This window comes from Quercus lobata, chromosome 1 (genome assembly GCF_001633185.2).
Source record: "Quercus lobata isolate SW786 chromosome 1, ValleyOak3.0 Primary Assembly, whole genome shotgun sequence".
In the NCBI taxonomy this organism is placed as follows: Eukaryota; Viridiplantae; Streptophyta; class Magnoliopsida; order Fagales; family Fagaceae; genus Quercus; species Quercus lobata.
Genome location: NC_044904.1, coordinates 35116200 through 35136167, shown reverse-complemented (window position 1 = coordinate 35136167; position 19968 = coordinate 35116200). Strand labels below are relative to the sequence as shown.

General features: G+C 35.8%; 1 pseudogene across 1 annotated transcript; it reads left to right on the top strand.

Annotated features, from left to right (window-relative positions):
- The first annotated feature begins 8698 nt into the window (after positions 1-8698).
- Positions 8699-13461, top strand: LOC115988470 (annotated as a pseudogene). Its single transcript, XR_004091527.1, has 5 exons — positions 8699-9692; positions 10426-10828; positions 11123-11484; positions 12022-12233; positions 12341-13461. The product of XR_004091527.1 is annotated as a probable disease resistance protein At5g66900 (transcript).
- Positions 13462-19968: the final 6507 nt, after the last annotated feature.

The following is a 19968-nucleotide window of genomic DNA, read 5'->3' as shown; positions in this document are numbered from 1 at the left end:
CTGAATCAGAAACACCTGCACATACCACATCTACTTCGCGTGCTGTTCCTGAAACTTCACCGACTAGTATTCCGCAAGCACAGACTGCTCCTCATACTGATAGAGTCGGCAGTGTACTTGAGCATATTCAAAAATGCATTGATGAGCTTGTGGCACTTCTCTACTCCACAAACAACCATGTCCAAATGCGTCTCGAGACTATGGAGAATCAGCTAGATGCTATTCAACGAAAGTTGGATGAGAGCCTTTAGCTATTCGTGACAAAAAGGGGGAGAGCATTCAGTAAGGGGGAGAAAGTTTCAAAGGGAAGTGTACATAGTGATAGGAGGAGTACACACATACTTTTGTCATACTTTTGTTTTTAGTCTTATCCTCTAAACTTATAGGTTTAGGTTTATGTTTGTTGGACTATTTAATGTTTATATGGGTTTGATACACTGTGTTTTGGTGTATAGTTGTTTTTAACTCTTAACCTTTACTCTTGGTTTAATCTTTAATATATTTTGATGATGTTACTCATGATGTTTTGTGTTTGTACCCATGTGCTTTTGTAAGCTTTTAGGGTTAATGTTTTATGCATAATTTGTAGGCTTTATGGTTTGTACCTTACTTATTGCAGCCTTTATGCTATGTTGAAATCAGTACTTTAATCTAAATGTCTTGCATTTTGGTTTATGTACTGTCACTCTTGTGCCCTTGTAGGATTGTTCCTAGATGCATATACCTTGTGTATTATGCATTGGTTGAGTGTTGAACATACAAGTGTCTTGCCTTGTGCTTGTTAACTTGTATGTCCTTGTGTTCATTCCAAGTGTGAATGAGCACTGTGATCACTACCTTGTGGTGTTCACTTGGTTCATCAAGCCATGGTTTGTTTCTTAACTCCATCTTTGCTTGATCACATATTGCCTGTTTCATATGCATTTTATGATTTTCTGCTTACAATGATCATGGTGTATTGTTGTGTTTCAGGAGTATTATGTTCATATGATTCAAGTGCTTCACAGCTTCTAGAGTTAGGTGTGAGTGAGTTTTTGTTCAACTGTTCCCAACTCACATGTTAAGTCTAGAGTCTGTTTTAGGGTTTTGTCACGGAATAGCCAAAGGGGGAGATTGTAAGGTTAAATTTATTCAACCATCTAATTGGCTTTATTCCGTACCAAATTTGCTTGTAATTCAGCATTTAGTAACCCTGTATTTAGGTGGGTTTGATGTAAGGGTAGTGAGTGAGATAGAGTGAAGATTGCTCAAGAGTGTGCAAGAAAATAGAGACTCGCGGCTGGGACTCGCGGGTGACTCGCGGCTGCAAGCCGCCAGACGCAGCACACGTGCCAAGCATGCTGGAAGGTGAACAGTCATGCAAGCTGGAGCACTACAGGACAAAACAAGACAACTGGCCATACGGTTATCTCGCGACTGGATCTCACGACTTAGTCAAGCCGCGAGCCACCCCTGTTTTGTAAAACCTGACGTTTCACATTCCTCTCCCACTCCAGTATAAATACCCCTTTTACCCACGATTGAAAGAGAGCTTCCAGAGAGAATTTTGAGAGAGAAACCCTAAAGAAAAACAATATTGTTTCACCCACAATCTATACATTAGAGTCTCTTCAAATTCCTCAACTCTCTTCCTCTCTATTGTTAAATCCTTGAGAGGCATTATACCAAACCTGGTTCTCACCATCATCATCACTGTGAGACAGCTGTTTGGATTTCTGGGAAGCAGTTAGGAAGGAACCAATCTTCATTGGTTGATGCTACGGTCTAGTAGCGGAATCCGGGAAGTTAGAAAAGAAAAAGGTTTGGCGCAACCTCGTTGGAGCAAAAAGCTTGGAGGGCTTAGGTGCACTGGGTAGATTAGGCTTAGAGGGTCTATTGCTGTCCATGTATCCCAACTGTATTTTCTAGTGGATTGTTTACCGCTTGGAGGGCGGCGGAGAATTTTTACGCCGAGGGCTTCGGTTTCCTCTTCGATAACACATCGCGTGTTGTCTTTGTGTTTGCATCTTCCTTCCTCTCTATCTTTGCCTTTTTATTATCTACTGTGGATTATATTTTGTTTTGGCTTAGATAGCTTTAACCAATTCCATATGATAGCATATGTTAAGTTTCTGCACACTAGTTGTTTGACGTTCAAAGGTGTTTATACACGTTTTTGAACTTTCATGTTTTCTATGGAAAATGACCTACTTTCTTACGTTTGGTTACAAGCTTGAAGATGAGCCAGACCAAACAACAACATAAATTATAAGTTAATCTCTCTTTCTGATATGACATCTAATTTTATTCTCATGAATCTCATCTCATCTCTCTTTTCTATTTGACTATCTTGGTATCTTTGACTTTAAGAGTAAAGAAATGTTTCTGAGTAGTAGATATCTCTCGCTTTATTATAAATCTATATTATATGTGTGTGAGTGTGTATGTTACTTTTTTTTTTTTTAGAATCATGTGTCTGAATTAATTATGTGAGTTTTTTTTTTGGGGGTTATAATATTTCTTGTGTAAATTGTGACGTGTGTTGATGTGTGCGTGTATAGTATAAATATAATATAACTTTATATAATTTAATAATTAGAAAATACAAAGGATTTGTTACATGTGTGTATTGATATAATACCTTTTTGTTACAAATTTAGTGATTCAATAACCAAAAAAAAAAAGTTAGCGATCGTTCAAGCATTTGAATGTTAAGTAGACATTTAATATATTATTTATGTACATATAAGTGTAGTTATGCGGGTCAATAATTAATAAGCACAATGCTAGTAGGTTGAGTTTTGTCATTTAGTTTAAAATATTTTTAGAAAAACAATGACAAATTAAAATAGTGATAACTACATAAAAATAAAAAATTTATATAAACTTAACAAAATAAATTGGTCACACCTACCTACACTGACAATTGATAATAAACTATTGTGTAATGATTTTCAAAATATGAAAACTCGTAAAAGAAAATTGTAAAACTTAATGTATTTGCGTGTTTTTTTTTTTTTTGGTTGATAACTCGATATATTCAAACAAGTGAGTCAATCTCGTACCGAGGCTGTACCGGTTTGACCAGTGGAACGGTATATTTCGGTACAAGTTAATACCCGTGTACTGTTTCAGATTTATCGCTATTTTATATATATATATATATATATATATAACAGAAAACTTAATTGTTCATTACTAAGAAAACAAATAATACAAATAAGTTACCATTTTGCTCTTATAAAAATTCAAAAATTAAAAAAACTAAAAAAAAATAAGGCTTTTCTTTGTACCGACCGGTACGCTTGGTACCGGCTGAAACGCCCAGAATCAACCAGTTCACGGTCGATACGACCAGTATTTAAATCAGTAAGAAATGTTAGAGTTTCGGTACCGGTGCACATACTGGTACAGTACATACCGGTACGGTACAATATCCTTTTCCTTGTATTCAAGTTCTTTATTAATTAAATTGTGTTTAATTTAGGTTTCTTAATGACCCAAAAAATTTCATTGAGCCTTCAATGCACAACCACAATTTCCCTAGGTCAAAATGATATTCAATTGTTTCCGAGGGCGACTTTAAGCCTAGGCCACTTAGGTCATGGCATAGGCCCCCTATTAGAGAAAGACCCCCAAATGTAGGGGATATAATTTTTTTTTTCTTTTTATTAAAAGAAATATATGAGTGGTATAATTTTTCCTCCAGTTTTAAGAAGACCAAAATAATTGACTAACGTTAAAGATAGTACAAATATACATTAGTCTTACAAATTGATGTGTCATTAATCACAAGAAGTAATTCAAATACTCATTTATTATATTGTTCAAGTTCCACCAATAAGGTGTTTGTAGGTTGATTAGGGTAAAGTTTGAGCTCAAATCATACTTGAACCAAGAACAGAGGACCCTTCATTGACCGAGTGCATCAACAGGTTAGATTAAGCTGGATTTTCCATGGTCGAGTTGGTTTTGGTCGAAATCGAGAAAGGCGTCTAAGATCGATAAACCAGTGGTTCTTACTCAAAGATCTTACGATCTCCATTAAATTTGGTAAAGTTCTCCTCAAAAATCAACCTTCGAGTTGGTTTTGGTCGAAATTGAGAGAGGCGTCTGAGATCGATAATCCGGTGGTTCTTACTCAAAGATCTTACAATCTCCATTAAATTTGGTAAAGTTCTCCTCAAAAATCAACCTAACTACCATTAAGTGAATTAGTCATATTAAAAGTAAGAATAATATATTTTACATAAAATAAATAAAATATAGAACTAAATATTATTTTAGTGATATTTAAATAACAAAAGGCTCAATTGAATTTATGGCTTTAGACCATAAACTATATTGAGTCCACCCGGGCTGTTTTGATGAATTCAAGAGTTTGTTGTTTGGTTATTTTCAAAACTATTCTAACCCTTGTTCCTTGCCAAAGTTTTAAGTTTGGCCATAATACAGTGTCGGCCCTTATAGTCTATACATTGAGTGCTTTTATTAGACCTTGATGTTTTTGATGAGAGCTTTTATTACCATAAGGTTTAAAAAATAAGTTCTATTCCCATCAAAAAAAAAAAAAAAGTTCTATTAGTTTTTCCATATGGTTTCCTTAATTTTCTTATATACACAGGTTAATAGTGAAACAAAATGGCCTATTTTCAGTGACGTGTCATTTAAAAAAAAAAAAAAAAAACGCAGTGGCTCCATCCTATCCAAACTCATATTTGAGACTTAATTTCGAATTGTAATCCTTTTTTTTTTTTTCTAAATTTATTTTTTAGCTTCAAGTACCTGCTATGAATGGAAACCAGTTCTCAGGCCCAGCTCAATTTCTTTATGTTTTGCGGTGTGGCATGTGATTATTCAAGAAAAACTATAGCATGCGATGTGGATCAAGGGTCAGAACTACAACCTCCACTCTCCATCCACATTGTTGATTTCCAGCCATTAACAAGCAATTTACACCCATATGTACTTCATATTACTTTCAATTCTTTCTTTCCCAAATACTCTTCCTAAGAGAATTAAGCTTCTTTAATTTATAAAAAAAAAAAAAAAAAAAAAAAAAAAAAAAAAAAAAAAAAAATCTTCATAAAATAACTACCAATTGATTAGAATTTTCAATAATTCTTAAAAGCATAAGATCACACAAAGAAGATGGATCCCCAAAAAATCATACCTGAAGCCAAATTTGATTTCAGACCATAGTCGCCTTGGGCTCAAATTTTTTTTTTTTTTTTTTTTGCTTGGTAAGTGCGAGGGATAGAAACCCCGAGCAATAGGTTACAAAGAAACCCGGATGCCACTTGGCTACAAGGCCATTGGCGCCTTGGGCTTAAATTGGGGGAATGTAAAATTGGGGCTGAAATACAGATTTGACTCATTTGAGTTATCTAAAGCTACTGTGTATTTATTTTTAATAAAAAATAGATGTAATTAAAAATAGGTCGCCTCTTTTTTCTTTTCTTTTTTTGACGGTAACGATAGAATATTATTGAGTTAAAAGTATAAAATTACAAAGCTAATGCCTGGCCCACGTGATATTGCATATTGAGGGATTGACTTCGCATGAGTAAGCATGGAAAAAACCGTATGTCCAGTTGTCCACACTACAAACAGCAATACATACAAAGAGAATGAAACACTGGAAGTACTAGAAGTAAAAGAACTCTTTTTTTTTTTTTTTTTTTTTTTGTTTAAAACTTTACGAACCTAAAGCGTTCATTTGAAATATTGGAATTAAAGAAAATCAACTTTTAAATTTGAGGGACTAAAAATATATTTTGACATTTAAGTTTCTTATATTTTTGGTAATTGTTAGTGGTCCTGTATAGCCAGGGGCGTAGTCAGGAATTTTTACATGGGGGGGCCGATTTGAACCATGAAGGTTGAAATCGACGACAATGAGTATCATCGTTGTATGGATAGTCTATATTTTTAGGTTGATATGGACCTTCTTTAAGATAAGCTCGTTGGATTTCATCTTGTTTGTTGATAGGGAATTCACATATTTGTTTACGTGATCCTGGATCACAATCTATCTCTTCAGATTGAATTCTTGAACATTTGGAGGGGTCAGGGTGTTCATCAGACATCGAAGTATCAACATTTATTTCTACAGCCACAGGTGTTCTAATTTCTGAATTGCTAATATCTTTTTTCTTAAAGAATGCATCAATTGTTTTTCATTTACTCATAATTCTTTTAGCTTTAAGAATATGACTCAAAAATTAACCTAAAAAGAAGTTTAAAAAATAAAATTTTAATTAGAAATTTTTACTTAGTTATATGGATGTTATTCATACTCAAGAAAAAACAAAATTTCCACTATAATTTAAACATACAACCCATTTTTAATACGACTTTAATTAATAATAACCCCTCAAACAAAAACAAAAATTAAACACACAAGTATTGGTACACAAAACCAAACAATTTAACAACACCCACGGTCACATCTACAGCCACAAGATATCTAACTAATCAAAAATAGGTAATAAATCAAAACAATTTTACCTTAGAAATTTTGTCTTCACAAAGTGCAAAGATAGGTCACTCGTGTGGCAATGCCTACTGCCTCTGCCTGACTGTTTCCAACTTTAGATCTTCCCTTTAAGACCCATCATAAACAATCTCCCCATGCCTTCAATCATGTATTTCTCTAAAAATCTATGAAAATATAAAGAGCATGTGAATATTTAGTGTAGATAGTTGAGAAAAAAAAAAAAAACACTAAAAAGAGATGAATGTCTAATGCTTAAGAAAGAGAAGAAAACTCACCAGTTACCAAGTTCCAAAACTAAAGCTGATGAAGAAAGAAAAAATTGGTCAAGATTTATTTATTTATTTATTATTTATTTTTTTTTTTCGGGACTGTGAGTACAGAGGACTGGAGTTTTGGGGGCTGGTAGGTGGGCAACGATACTAGTGCAAATGAAAGTGTATCAAAGAAGACAAAACAAAAGAATAAGAAGTAAAGAAAGAGATTCCGTGGGTCACTGGGTGGATTTTTTGAGATGAAGAGAAAGTGAAGTTTTGTTTTTAGTGTTTGGACTTGAGCAGGCCAACTTGTTTTATTTGAAGTACATAAGGTGATAAGGCCTAAAACTAAAGCTGGGTTTAGGAGAATATTTGAGCTGGACTAGGGAGAATAGTTGAGAATTGGGCATGGGGGGGGGGGGGGGGGCGGCTATCCAATATTGGGGGCCCAATTTTTTTTTTTTCTACCCACTCTAATGGAAATATTTTTTTTTTTGCAGGGGCCGGGCCCCCCCAAGCCACTATGTGGCTCCGCCCCTATGTATAGCTGTTTAGACTACAGAGTCCCAACTTCAACTTCAACTTCAACTTCATTAAGCCTTGTTCATAATATTTCTTTTCTTTCCCTCACTTCTTTTGGAACCAATAGGCCTAGGATCATTATTCTTGAATCTCGATGTTAAGGTCTATCCCGCTCACTTCATAATATTTGTCGTTCATAATATTTTGCTTGCTTTTGGCCCTCCATCCAAACTGTCCTGTAAGCTAGCCTTGATGGCCTCACCTTCGGCTTTGTTTGACGTTCCCTTCCCTATGCTCCACACGAGGTTACAAAAGGACAAGCCTTACTGAACAACAAAGTGTCCATATGGAGAACACTGAGGAAGGAAAACCAAGAGAAAATTTTCTCTCCCGAGCCCACAATTCTCATCCTCCCAAATCGGGAGGAAAATTGTGGGGAGAAAAGTAGACTTATGGCATTTTTACACAAATGTCCTCTCCCACCTACCCTCATTAATGACCTGATAGCCTTCTCACCTACATTTTTTTTCTCAAAAAAAAAAAAGAAAAAAGAAAAAAACAGAGAGTGAGAGCTGGAGAAAAAAGAAAAGAAAAGAATAAGAGCTGCTAAAAAGAAAGAAAGACGTATACAGTAAAGAATTGAACAGTTGATGAAATAAATGGCGGGTTCAAAAGAGGAAAGGCACATAGAACATGACAACAGAGAGTGAGAGCTAGAGAAAAAAAAAGAATGAATGAGAGCTGCTAAGTGCTGGAATGTTCTTGAACGAGGGAGAAAAAGAAAGAAAAGAAGGGGGATAGAGATAAGGACAATGTGTGTGGAGGAGAAAAAGAAGAAGAAAAAAGAAAAACGTATGGATGAAATGAAAGGAGAGAAAGGAGAAATAATATAAATAATAAAAAAATCCTAATTGAGAAATGTTACTACAATATTTTTATAATAAATTTTAAGTAATAGATTGTTATTAGTTAATATTGATGAGTAAAAAAATAATTTCAATGGTAGATTCAAATTAGAACTAGTAACAACTTTCCACATAAATTTGGTATAAAAGTATTGTGAAAAATGTTGTGGACGTGACATTTCTCATTGAAAAATATAATTATTGATAAATTTTATATTATTTAATGAGTACAAATAAATCTATTTTTTACCTATTATGTAACAAGGGTATAATAGTTAATTTATATAAACTTCATTTTCTATCCTCCCACTTTTCTTTTCAACCAAATAAAAGAGTTTTCCACTCTCCCACTTTTTCATCCCTTCAACCAAACATACAAGAAAAAAAACTAAATATTTTCTATTTTTCTACTTTTTCATCCCCACTAATTTTCCATCCTTCCACTTTTCCACTTCTACAAACCAAACAGACCTTAAGCAAAAAAAAAAATGAAAAATGAAAAAGAAACTTCCATTCACTTTCCCAAGAAATTACACCTTAATTCCTTTTGCTTAGTTGTTAATAATATTAGACGACTAGAGTAGACTCGGAAGTTTCCCACCCAGAATAGAGGCTCAAGAAGCATTACAAATTCTTCTCTTTCTCAGATTGTTTTGCATCAATTAAAGCTGAGAGCAGAACAAATACAAGAATGTCCAGCAGCCTCTTGAGCGTTTTCTCTGTACTTTCATTTGTTTGAATGAAAATCTAATTCATCCAAGCAAAAGATACATTGGTGTCTTTTTTTTTTTTTTTTTTTTTTTTTAAATAAATTTTTTTGGCATAGTTTGGTAGATATGGCAGATCCTGTTACAGGGGCTGTTGTGGGGGCAGCTTTTGGAGAGGGATTTGCTATTTTGCATGGAACAGTTAAGCATGTGGTAAGAGAAATCGTCATGTTCAAATCCATTCTTGGACGCTTAGAATCCACGCTAGATCGTATAGCACCACAGGCCCAAAAGATAAAAGAATTAATCCTAGCTCTTGATCGCCCAGAAAAGGAAATAAAGAACTTGATCGAAAAAATGGAGAAGGGCAACGAGCTGGTTCTCAAGTGCTCCAAAATCAAAATCAAGCGCTGGAGTTTGAACTACTGTGTCAAAGCCTATTCTTATTCGAAACAACTTAAGGAGTTGAACGATGCCATTGAAAAGTTTTGTCAGGTTGATTTGGCATTACAGATCGCAAGGACTGGGTTGGAGAATTCGGTCAAGCTGGATCGGAACACAAACATTGCACAGCAGACTTTGGCCGGTGTGAACGGTATTCGGGATCAAATGAATAATCAGAATTTGGACGTAAGGATGAGATTTGGGTTACGGACACTGTCGGTGCCTAAACCCCGGGATGATATTGTTGGGTTGGATTTGCCTTTGAAGGAGTTGAAGCAGCTACTGTCTAATAAAAAGGAGCCGCTTCTTCTATTGACTGCTCTTGGAGGTTGCGGGAAGACCACACTCGTCAAAATGCTTTTTTGGGATGAGGATATTAAAGGTACTCTTTCTCACATTAAACCTCTTGCCAAGTAAAATAATTCTACTGAATACAGAGTTCATCACTACTAACATGTCTTGCTGTGATTGAGTGGTACATAATAAAACTATAAAAGTGATGACAGTGATATAACCCATTTAAAGATTTTAACGATTGTGAAAATCTACATAATAAGAGATTATTTTAGTTAAATAATTAAATTGTGATAGTATGTGGATAGTTTTTGGTAAAAGTAAACAGTTAGGTAGTTTAAAAAACAAAATGCGTAGGGATGAATCCTAAAATGTACCATTGATTCATTATTATATGTTAAACTATAATTGGAACAAATGTGAATACTTCATTCACACATTAAGATTTCAATTGATGTAAATGAATTGAATTACATTTAGTTAAAAAAAAATGCATGTCTCTTGAGGTAAGATATGGTAGGCCATTGCTATATATTTTCATTCTTTTATTTTAGTCCTTTCAATAGTCATAGCAGTGCTTTTGGCATACTTCATCCTTTGGAACTACTTCCTTAAGAAGAGTAGTGATCAAGAAAATGTAAGGAGAAATTTTTTTTCTTATCTTCATGATTGGTAGAAATTTTCTTTTACTCACTTCTTACCCTATTCTGGGTTGGGAATTCTGTTCATTTCGCTTCACCACTTTGTATGTAGATGTATAAAGTTATTAGACATGAAATGTTCCTTTCTTGCAGCTTTCTAACTGCATTGTGTTTGGATAGGCATATATGGGGAAAATATATATTTTGTCAACGTTTCACAAGCTCCCAACCTGAAGGTCATGGTACAAAACTGTTTAAGCATAATGGTGAGGATTGTCCTGAGTTTCAAAGTGATGAAGAAGCAATTGACCAGCTAGAGCAACTGCTGAATGAAATTAGACAACCTATATTGTTGATATTGGATGATGTCTGGCCCGGATCAGAATCCCTTATTGAGAAGTTCAAGTTTAATATTCCTGATTACAAGATTGTGGTGACTTCAAGAACTGCATTTCCAAGATTTCCATATAGATATAAATTAAATCCATTAAATCGTGTAGATGCCATGAGTCTTTTTTGTAACTCAGCATCATTGCAAGACCAAGACGAGAGCTCTGACATTCCAGAAGAATATATCGAAAAGGTACTCTGTCAATCTATTTTATATATATATATATATATATTCTTGTGTTGATGGGTGCATGATAGCCTATATACCTGCCAAAATCATGTTTTCATACTTGCACATACATTTAAGCTTGTTTGTTTTGTTTCCGACAAAAAAATTGTACCCAGCACTTGAGTGAAGATAGGGGTAGAAAAAAAAAATGTCATATTTCTGAACAAAGTGTGGTTTAGACAACTAAAATCATGGCCAATATTATTACCCTTTAACCTATAGACAACAACTGATTTTATATGGTTCCTTGAATTGCAGTTTGTAAGCGGTTGTGGGGGGTTGCCAATAGCGCTTAAGGTGATTGGTGGTTCACTCCGTGGGCAACTTGCAGATGTTTGGCTCAGTAAACTAACAAAATGGTCCGAGGGTCATTCTATTTTTGACTCTGATGCAGAGGTGCTTGTTTGTCTCCAAAAAAGCCTAGAATTTTCTGCTGACAAGACCATCCTCAAAGAGTATTTCATGGACCTAGGTTCATTTCCTGAAGACCAAAGGATCTCTGCTACTGCCCTCATTGATATGTGGACAGAATTACATGAACCAAGTGAAGAAGTTGTCCATATAATTTCCAATTTGCGGGAACTCCACAATCGGAATTTGGCTAGTCTTGTAATGACAAGGTTTGAAAGTTTTTAATTTCTGAAGCGTGATTTTCTAGTAGGATATAAATTCTTCATGTAATCATTTCTAGTTGCTAGTTGTTATAGGATATAACTCTATAAACGACCTGAGGCCCAAAGTATTACGTTATGTCTTCCAGTTTGATTAACTTCTTATCACAATTGATAATATATTATTGTAGCTTCTTTGAAATGTCAGGGGCCAATGTAGAATTGTTTTATACCAATGATGCTAAGGTGATTACTACAAATATATAGAGAGAAGGAAACTTATATCAAACCAGAAACAATAAGGGGCTCCAATTGCTCTGCCCAAGAAAAGAACAGAATTCCAACTTTTAGTAGACAGAATGCCTTTTTGCTTCTTATAACCATTTGATTTCAACTGTTATGGATGGAAACTGGTTGTGTCAAATTCCCTTGGATTTGTTATCCTATCTTTATCTTTGTTTGAATATCATGGAATTCATATTTTTCTTATGTGAGGACTGTAAGAATTTGAATCTCTTCTAAGCTTATACTTTGTGCAATCACTAGGAAAGATGGAACTAAGATCGACTACTATTACAATGAAGACTTTGTCACACAACATGATGTTCTCAGAGACCTAGCTATCCATCTAAACAACCAGGAGCCAGTACTACAAAGGAAAAGACTAATTGTGGACATCAGTGGAAACAATCCACCGAAATGGTGGACGGAACAGAAGCAACCACTCATTAATGCACGCCTATTATCTATCTCAACTGGTTGGTTAATTTTCTCCCTAACAGAGATACACACACAAACTTGCACACATGCAATGTAACCTAAAATTGAGTATATTTTTACACCATATAGAATATTTTTCTTGCAGATGAATTGTTTTCGTCAAGTTGGTGCAACATTCAAGCACCCGAAGTTGAGGCTTTAGTTCTGAATTTTCAAACAAGGAATTATGCCTTGCCCGAGTTTGTGGAGAAAATGGTTAAACTCAAGGTTATAGTTGTCACTAATTATGGTTTCTTTCCTGCTGAATTAAGCAATTTTCAGCTACTCAGGTCCCTCCCCAATCTAACGAGAATTAGATTAGAGAAGGTTTCAATTCCTTCGCTATGCAAGACCCTTGTTTTATTGAGGAGTTTGAAGAAATTATCTTTATTTATGTGTAATATTGGTCAAGCTTTTGGGAATTCAACCATACAGGTTTTAGATTCATTGCCAAATCTAATGGAGATAAACATTGACTATTGCAATGATTTGGTGGAATTGCCTGGATGGTTATGTGAGGTTCTCCCCCTGAAAAAACTTAGGATCTCCAATTGTCATAAGTTGCCTTTACTGCCCGAAAGAATTGGAAACTTAACAAATTTAGAAGTGCTAAGACTTAGGTCTTGTACTGAATTGTCAAAGTTGCCAGATTCAATCAAAAGTCTCCATAAGTTGAGCATTCTTGACATATCTGACTGCCTAAGCATTTGCAAGTTGCCAAAACACATTGGTGAGTTGCATAGTTTAACAGAGTTCCACATGAAAGAGTGCTTGAGGTTGCGGAATCAATTGCCACCATCAATTATGGAGCTTCAGCAGTTGAAGCTTGTGGTATGTGACGAAGAGAGGGCCAAGTTATGGGAGCCTTTCAAGGAATTCCTCTCAATTTTAAAGGTAAAAGTGGCTAAGAAAGATATCAACTTGAATTGGCTTCCCAAATACTGATTGTGGAGGCCAGTTTCTTCTTGAAAAATTTTGTAGGTTTATGATTTGATATTGTTCTCTTCCGTTCTTTGTTCTTTTGTCCTTTTTTTTCTTTTGTAAAGATCATGAAATAAGTGGCTTAGTACACTCAAAAAAGGAAATGTTTTTTAGGAGTTGCAGTTGTAGATATATTATATGTACCCCTTAAAAGTATTGGGAAATTTAATGCTGAGGGATGTGAATGCATAGTTTTCATTATGTATGGTTACGTGGAAAAAGAACTTGTAAAATTCATTTAGTAAAGCCTTTTTCCTTGGAGAACTTGAACATACACTTTGTTAGCTCATTTTCTAATTTAGGGTATGTTGGTTGAGATGATGAAAAATTGAGATGATAGAAAACAGAGAGGAGATGAAAAAGTAGGAGGATAGAAAAGTATTTAGTTTCTCTTATTTGTGTTTGGTCAGAAGGGTAGAAAAGTGGAGAAATGGAAAACTTTTTTATTTAGTTGAAAATAAAGTTTGTATAAATTTACCATCATATCCCTATTAAATAAAACAAAAAGTAACACATTATACTTTAAAAAAAATTATGTTTAGATGGACACTTCATTAAAGTAAATAAAAATAAATAAATAAAAGCCAACACGATAACAGAGAAAGAAAAATTCAAAGGAAAAAAAAAAAAAAAAAGCGCCAACATGTTGGAGCTGGAATTCAATGCGAGGGGTATTTTTGGAAGCTCATTCCATGAGTTTCTCTCACTGAGTTTTCTCCCCATCATTTTGGGGAGAACTTTTTGTTGGGCCAGGGAGAAAACACCCACGCCTTACCATTTATTTTTCTTCCTCCCTACCCAATCAAAAACACTCCAAAAAAGTTTTTATTTTCATTTTTCCTCCAAAATTTTCCATCCACATTATTTCATCTCCAAACAAACACACCCTTATTGTTATAGGAGGAGCAGCAGCTTTAGAAATTTTTTTATGGTGCCACCAAGAAATTTAAATTATATGAAATTTAATAAAGAAATAACTTGAATATATCAGCCTCTTAAAAAAAGTGCAAATATATAAAGTATTACAATTTCTTTCTACTAACAAAGAGAAAAAAAAAGTATTGATAATAAATAAAAATGTAATTAAGAATGTTGAGATGAGAATTATAAAGTGAAAAAAATTTAAAATGATAATATATATAGAAGAGTAAAATGGAGATAGAGAGAGATAATATTTGCTACAACTAAAAGTCGAGTTGCTAAGGAAAGAAAAACCATTGCAATTGCAAAGCCAAAAAAAGTATAACTACTGTTGCCACCAAGAAGAACTCATGAACTACAATATTTCTCTTGATACATTTTTTTTAAGAAAAAATGAAATTATGAGTTACTTTTATTGAATGGCTAAATGAGTTACAAATTTGAATGATGAGAAATTTTTATCTTTTTGTTTCTAAATAGGCATTTAATTTGTTGAATAATTTGTTCACTTGTTGTTGTTGTTTAGTCTAGTCTTTTTTTTTCTTTTTCTTTTTTGAGAAAAGATAAATCCATGTGGTTTTATTAAAACACAAACTTAAGGGATTACATCAATGAGAACTAAAAAATAAATGTCTTGCAGAACAGATTTCATCCACACTAAAAGAGGAAAAGATTTCTTTGCTTTCCTAGCTAAGGCATGGGCAACCCCATTGCCCTTTCTTTTAACATGAGAGAAAAAACAGGCTTTTAGTAAACCCATTATAGACTTACAATCTTTTATATTATGACCAAAACCTGATAGATCATAACCTTCTCTTGATAAAGCTTTGAACACAATTCCTGAATCTCCTTCAACAACACACTGCTGAAAACCCAACTCTATTGCCAGCAAAACTGCCCTTCAAACTGCCATGGCTTCTATAGCTTCCACCCCTCCCGATGGTTTGTTCACCTTCTCAGCCAAGGATGCCATCACCTCGCTCCTTTCATTTTTGATCACAAGACCAATACCCGCTTCCTCTAACTTCGAAAATATTGTGCCGTCATAATTTATTTTGTAGGTATCCTTTGGTGCTGGTTGCCATTTGGGCGCTGCTGGTTTCTGGTGTGTAGTACCAACGCGCTGCTTGCTCTGAAACTCTGATAAGGACTTTAAGGCAGCCTCAAGTAGCTTATCCACTGGTATGCTAGGCTCATTGAAGTGACATTTATTTCTTCTACACCAAATGAACCAAGCCATCACCATGAATAACTCCACCTTCCGTCCCTCTTGTCCAAGTCTGCATATCAGGTCCATCACTATCAATGGTTGATAGGGTAGTTTCCGCAGGCTGTTGAAGTCAGGGCCCCATGCGGCGGGGATTTTTTCGCACTCCCATAAAGCTTGGAACACTGTCTCGTTTGCCTTGCCACATGAACAGCATAAAGGCGAGTCCAGAATTTTTCTCTTGTACAGATTCACTACTATCGGAAGTGCCTCGTTGCAAGCTCGCTAGCAAATATTTTGCATTTTCTTTGGGATGTTGAGCTTCCAAATGCCATTCCAGAAGCTTCTCTGTGCGGACTGATCTGAACCCGAAGCTACTTCTCTATTTTCCATTTCGTCGAGGAGCTGATACCCAGTTTTACCGTGTAATTTCCATCACTACTTTGTGGCCATACTATACAATCTCCCTGACTCGTCTTGCACAAAGGTATGGCATTTATTCTTTGCACCAAAAATGGAGAAATGAGTTGATCAATTAGTTGCCCATTCCACTCCCCTGTTTCAGCATCAATGAGGCTAGAGACCATGCTATCATCTAGGAATTCTTGACTTCTAGCTGTTACCTTCAGTGGGAAAATTCCAGGGATCCAGTTATCATGAAAAATTCTAGTTTTTTTTTTTTTTTTTTTATTTATTTATTTATTATTATTTTTTTCCATCTCCAATTCTCCATATCATCCCTTTCTCCACCACCTGCCTTGCCTTGAGGATACTTTGCCAAGCATAGGAGCCTTTGGCCATCTTTGCATAAAAAATTGAACGTGACAGGAAATACTTGGCACTAAACACCTTATACGTGACAGGAAATACTTGGCACTAAACACCTTATACAACAATGATGTTCTATCCGTTGCTAACCTCCATACCTGTTTAGCTAGCATTACTTCACTGAACCTAACTAAATATTTGAATCCCGTTCCTCCATCGGCCTTCGTCTTGCAAAGAGTTTCCCAATTTTTCTAATGAATTTTTCTTTGACCTCCATGCTCACCCCACCAAAACTTTTGGATTTGCATCTCGATGTCTTTACATAGATCCACTGGCAACTTGAAGCAACTCATGGTGAAAGTAGGGATAGCTTGGATTACCACTTTTAGCAAAACCTCTCTTCTGGCTTGGGATAGGAGCTTTTCCTTCCATCCTTGTAGTTTGCTCCACACTCTCTCCTTTATTTAATTTAGGCTTGCCTTTTTTTTCCTCCCAACCACAGCTGGTAAATCAAGATATTTTTCATATTCCTTAATCTTGCACTCCTAGAAAAGTAGGTATCTCTCTTTTTGTTTCTTCGACGACAGCTTTGCTGAAAAACAAGGTGGTCTTTCCTCGGTTAACCTGTTGCCTTGATGCTTTTTCATACACCGATAGGATATTTTGGATCACTTGTAATTCTTCCATTCTTGCTCAACAGAATAGCAAACTATCATCTGCAAAAAATAGGTGAGTTATTTGAGGTCCATTCTTACATAAAGAATACCCTCTTATAGAGGAATTTCTTGCTGCTTGTTGAAGCAATTTGTTCAGTCCTTCGAAGCACAAAAGAAAGGGACATGGGGAGAGAGGATCCCCTTGTGTTATTCCCCTTGTAGGGTAGATATTCCCTTTTGGTTCTCCATTTACAAGGATAGAATAGGAGACTGTGCTGACATATTCATAGATAACGGCTATCCAAGATTCACAAAAACCCATCTTTCTCATAATTTCCGTCAAGAACCTCCATTCAACTTTGTCATATGCCTTGTTTATATCCAGCTTTAGGGTCATAAAGTCTGCCTTTTTTTATTTCTGAGTCTTCATCTGATGTAGCAACTAAAAAGCCACCAAGATATTATCTGAAATAGCTTTATTTGACTGAAACGCACTTTGTGATTTAGAAATAATGAAAGGTAATACTTTTTTAAGTCTATTTGCAACAACCTTAGAAACCAATTTGTAAATAATATTACAAAGAGCAATAGGACAAAAATTTGAAACTCTAGATGGATTTTTAACTTTTGGAATAAGACTTATAAAAGTACGATTTATAGTGGATGAGATGGAACCTGATTTAAGACAAGTGAGGACCGCTTGTGATACTTCCTCCCCAATAGTTGGCCAAAAATTTTGGAAGAAGAGTGGAGGAAGCCCATCTAGTCCAGGTGCTTTTAGAGGATCCATTTGCTTCAAAGCTTCATCAGCCTCCTCCTTCACAAATTCCGCACTTAACATATTGTTTAGCTCTGGTGTGACTATTGTAGGAATTACTGACAGAACATGCTCAAAATTTTCTGGGTTGGCTGAATGGAACAGCTCCTAGTAGTGGGTAATTAAAATTTGAGCAATATCCTCTTCATCCTTGCACATCTCTCTCCTCTAGAATTTTGCAACCCCTTAATCTGATTCCTCCTATACCTGTGTGATGCTTGATTATGGAAAAAGCGTGTATTTTTGTCCCCCTCATGCAACCATAAAGTCCTTGACCTTTGTCTCCACTTTTTTTCTTCTTTGATCAGTAAACCATTTATCTCCCATTTCAATTGGCTCACCTTCCCTACTAAACCACCCCTAATTGCTAATTCTTCGGCTTTCCTTAGCTGCTCTTTTTTTTCTTTTAACAACCAAGTAATGTTTCCAAAACTCAACCGGCTCCATTGAGTTAGTTTTGCTTGGCACTCCTGAATCTTACCCTTCACTTGTTCCATCGGACCCCCTACCATAATTCTGCCCTAAGCCGATTCAATAATGTCTTCACACCCTGGGTCCTTTAGCCACATTTGTTCAAATCTCCAAGGCTTCCTTCGTTTCTTTTGAATACCTTTTGGCATGATTATTATTGGTTTGTGATCTAACGAACCACACTCCAAATGAACAACCTTTGTAGCCGAAAAAAGCTCAATCCAATCCGTAGTGGCCGTTGCTCTATCCAACCTTTCCCAAATTATATTATTCTCTCCATAGCTTCTGCACCAAGTATATTTACCCCCTACAATACCCAAGTCTTTGAAGCCACACTCATCCACATCTCTAAATGCTTCCATTTGTTTGACCGGCCTTGGCCTACCTCCCAATTTCTTATGTGCCTTGGCAATTTCATTGAAATCCTCCGCACACACCCACGAGATCGAATATTTGTTCTTCAATCTTCTTAGCTTTTCCCATGTTTCATGTTGAAGGTTTGTGTCTAGATTTCCATAGAATCCTGTAAATCTCCATTCGTTTTCCTTTCACTTATTCACAATAGCATCAATGTGATTAAGGGAGTATGTGTCAACTTCAAAATTGCACTCTGCCTTCCAAAAAAATAGCCACACCCCTTCTTTGTTGACTCTTGACACTTCGATCATTCCACCAAATTTATATCGGACCTTGATAGTTTCTACCCTAGCTTTATCGAGCCATGTTTTGGCTAAGAACATGACTAAGGGAGCTTGTGCCCATATCAAATCACCAAGCTCTTGCTCTGTCTGTGGGTTCCCAAGCCCACAACAGTTCCAACATAGGATATTCATCTTCGCTGGAAGGGTTGAAAATCAGCCTCTACCAATAGGATAGGAGTTTTCCGATCATCATGTGAAATCGATTTCTTCTTCTTCGGTAACTCATGATCATCAATGTCTAAACCAACCCGCTTCAATGTTGATGGTGATAGGATTTCATGGATTTCTGGCTTTTTTTCCAGACGAATTCTTTTCCATGTTGGAGCAAGGATCGTGATACCCACTATTGTATCTGAATTAGGGTTTGTTTGTGTAAGTGGCACGTGAGACTCAGCTAGCTTAGTGTTTTTTTTTTGGATAGAGCACGTGATGGGTATGCTCACTTAACAAGTCACGTGATTTCAAAGTAGGTTGCACGTTTTCTACTTTTGGCGCCGCCTTATTACTCCTACACCTTGAGTCCTTAGTGCTTTAGCAATAACGGCTTCTCCATAAAGAGTATCCTTTTATAAATCAAATTTCCTTAACTCCTGATCAATCTCATTTATCTTCTCCTTGAAATACTCCCCTTGATTCCCGACTTTAACCCTGATGGACTGCAGGTCCAGGCTAGCATCCATTTCCTTATTGAATTTAGTAACACCCGTCGTTAGTTTTGCCTTTAATGCAGGATTTTGTAACTGAAAGTCCTTAATTCCACCTCCCTGGGTCCCACCCTACGCCATCGTTGTCATTGCTTTCGAACTAGAGCTCTCCTGTTTCCTTCCCTTTGCCTTAAGCTCCTTCTTTTTTTCTTTATAGTATCTTAGGACTACGATCATAGAGTTTTTGTGTGTGGGCAATGGAGCAGCACATAACCATGGCCCGTACTCTTGATCTTTCGGCTGCAAGGTTCCATTGCTCTGTATCTAGCATTCACAGTCCTTGTCAAAGTGGTTTAGACAGCCACACCAGTAACACACATTAGGGAGGCATTCGTATTTGAAAGATATCCAACCTTTTACTCCATTCTTTTGTGTGAAAACTCTACCACGGCATAAGGGGAGATTAACATTAACCCGAACCCTAATTCTCATGACTTCACCCTGTTTAACTTCCTTTTGACTCACCTCCCTCTTGACTTCTCCCACAGCTTCTCAACTACATCCCACT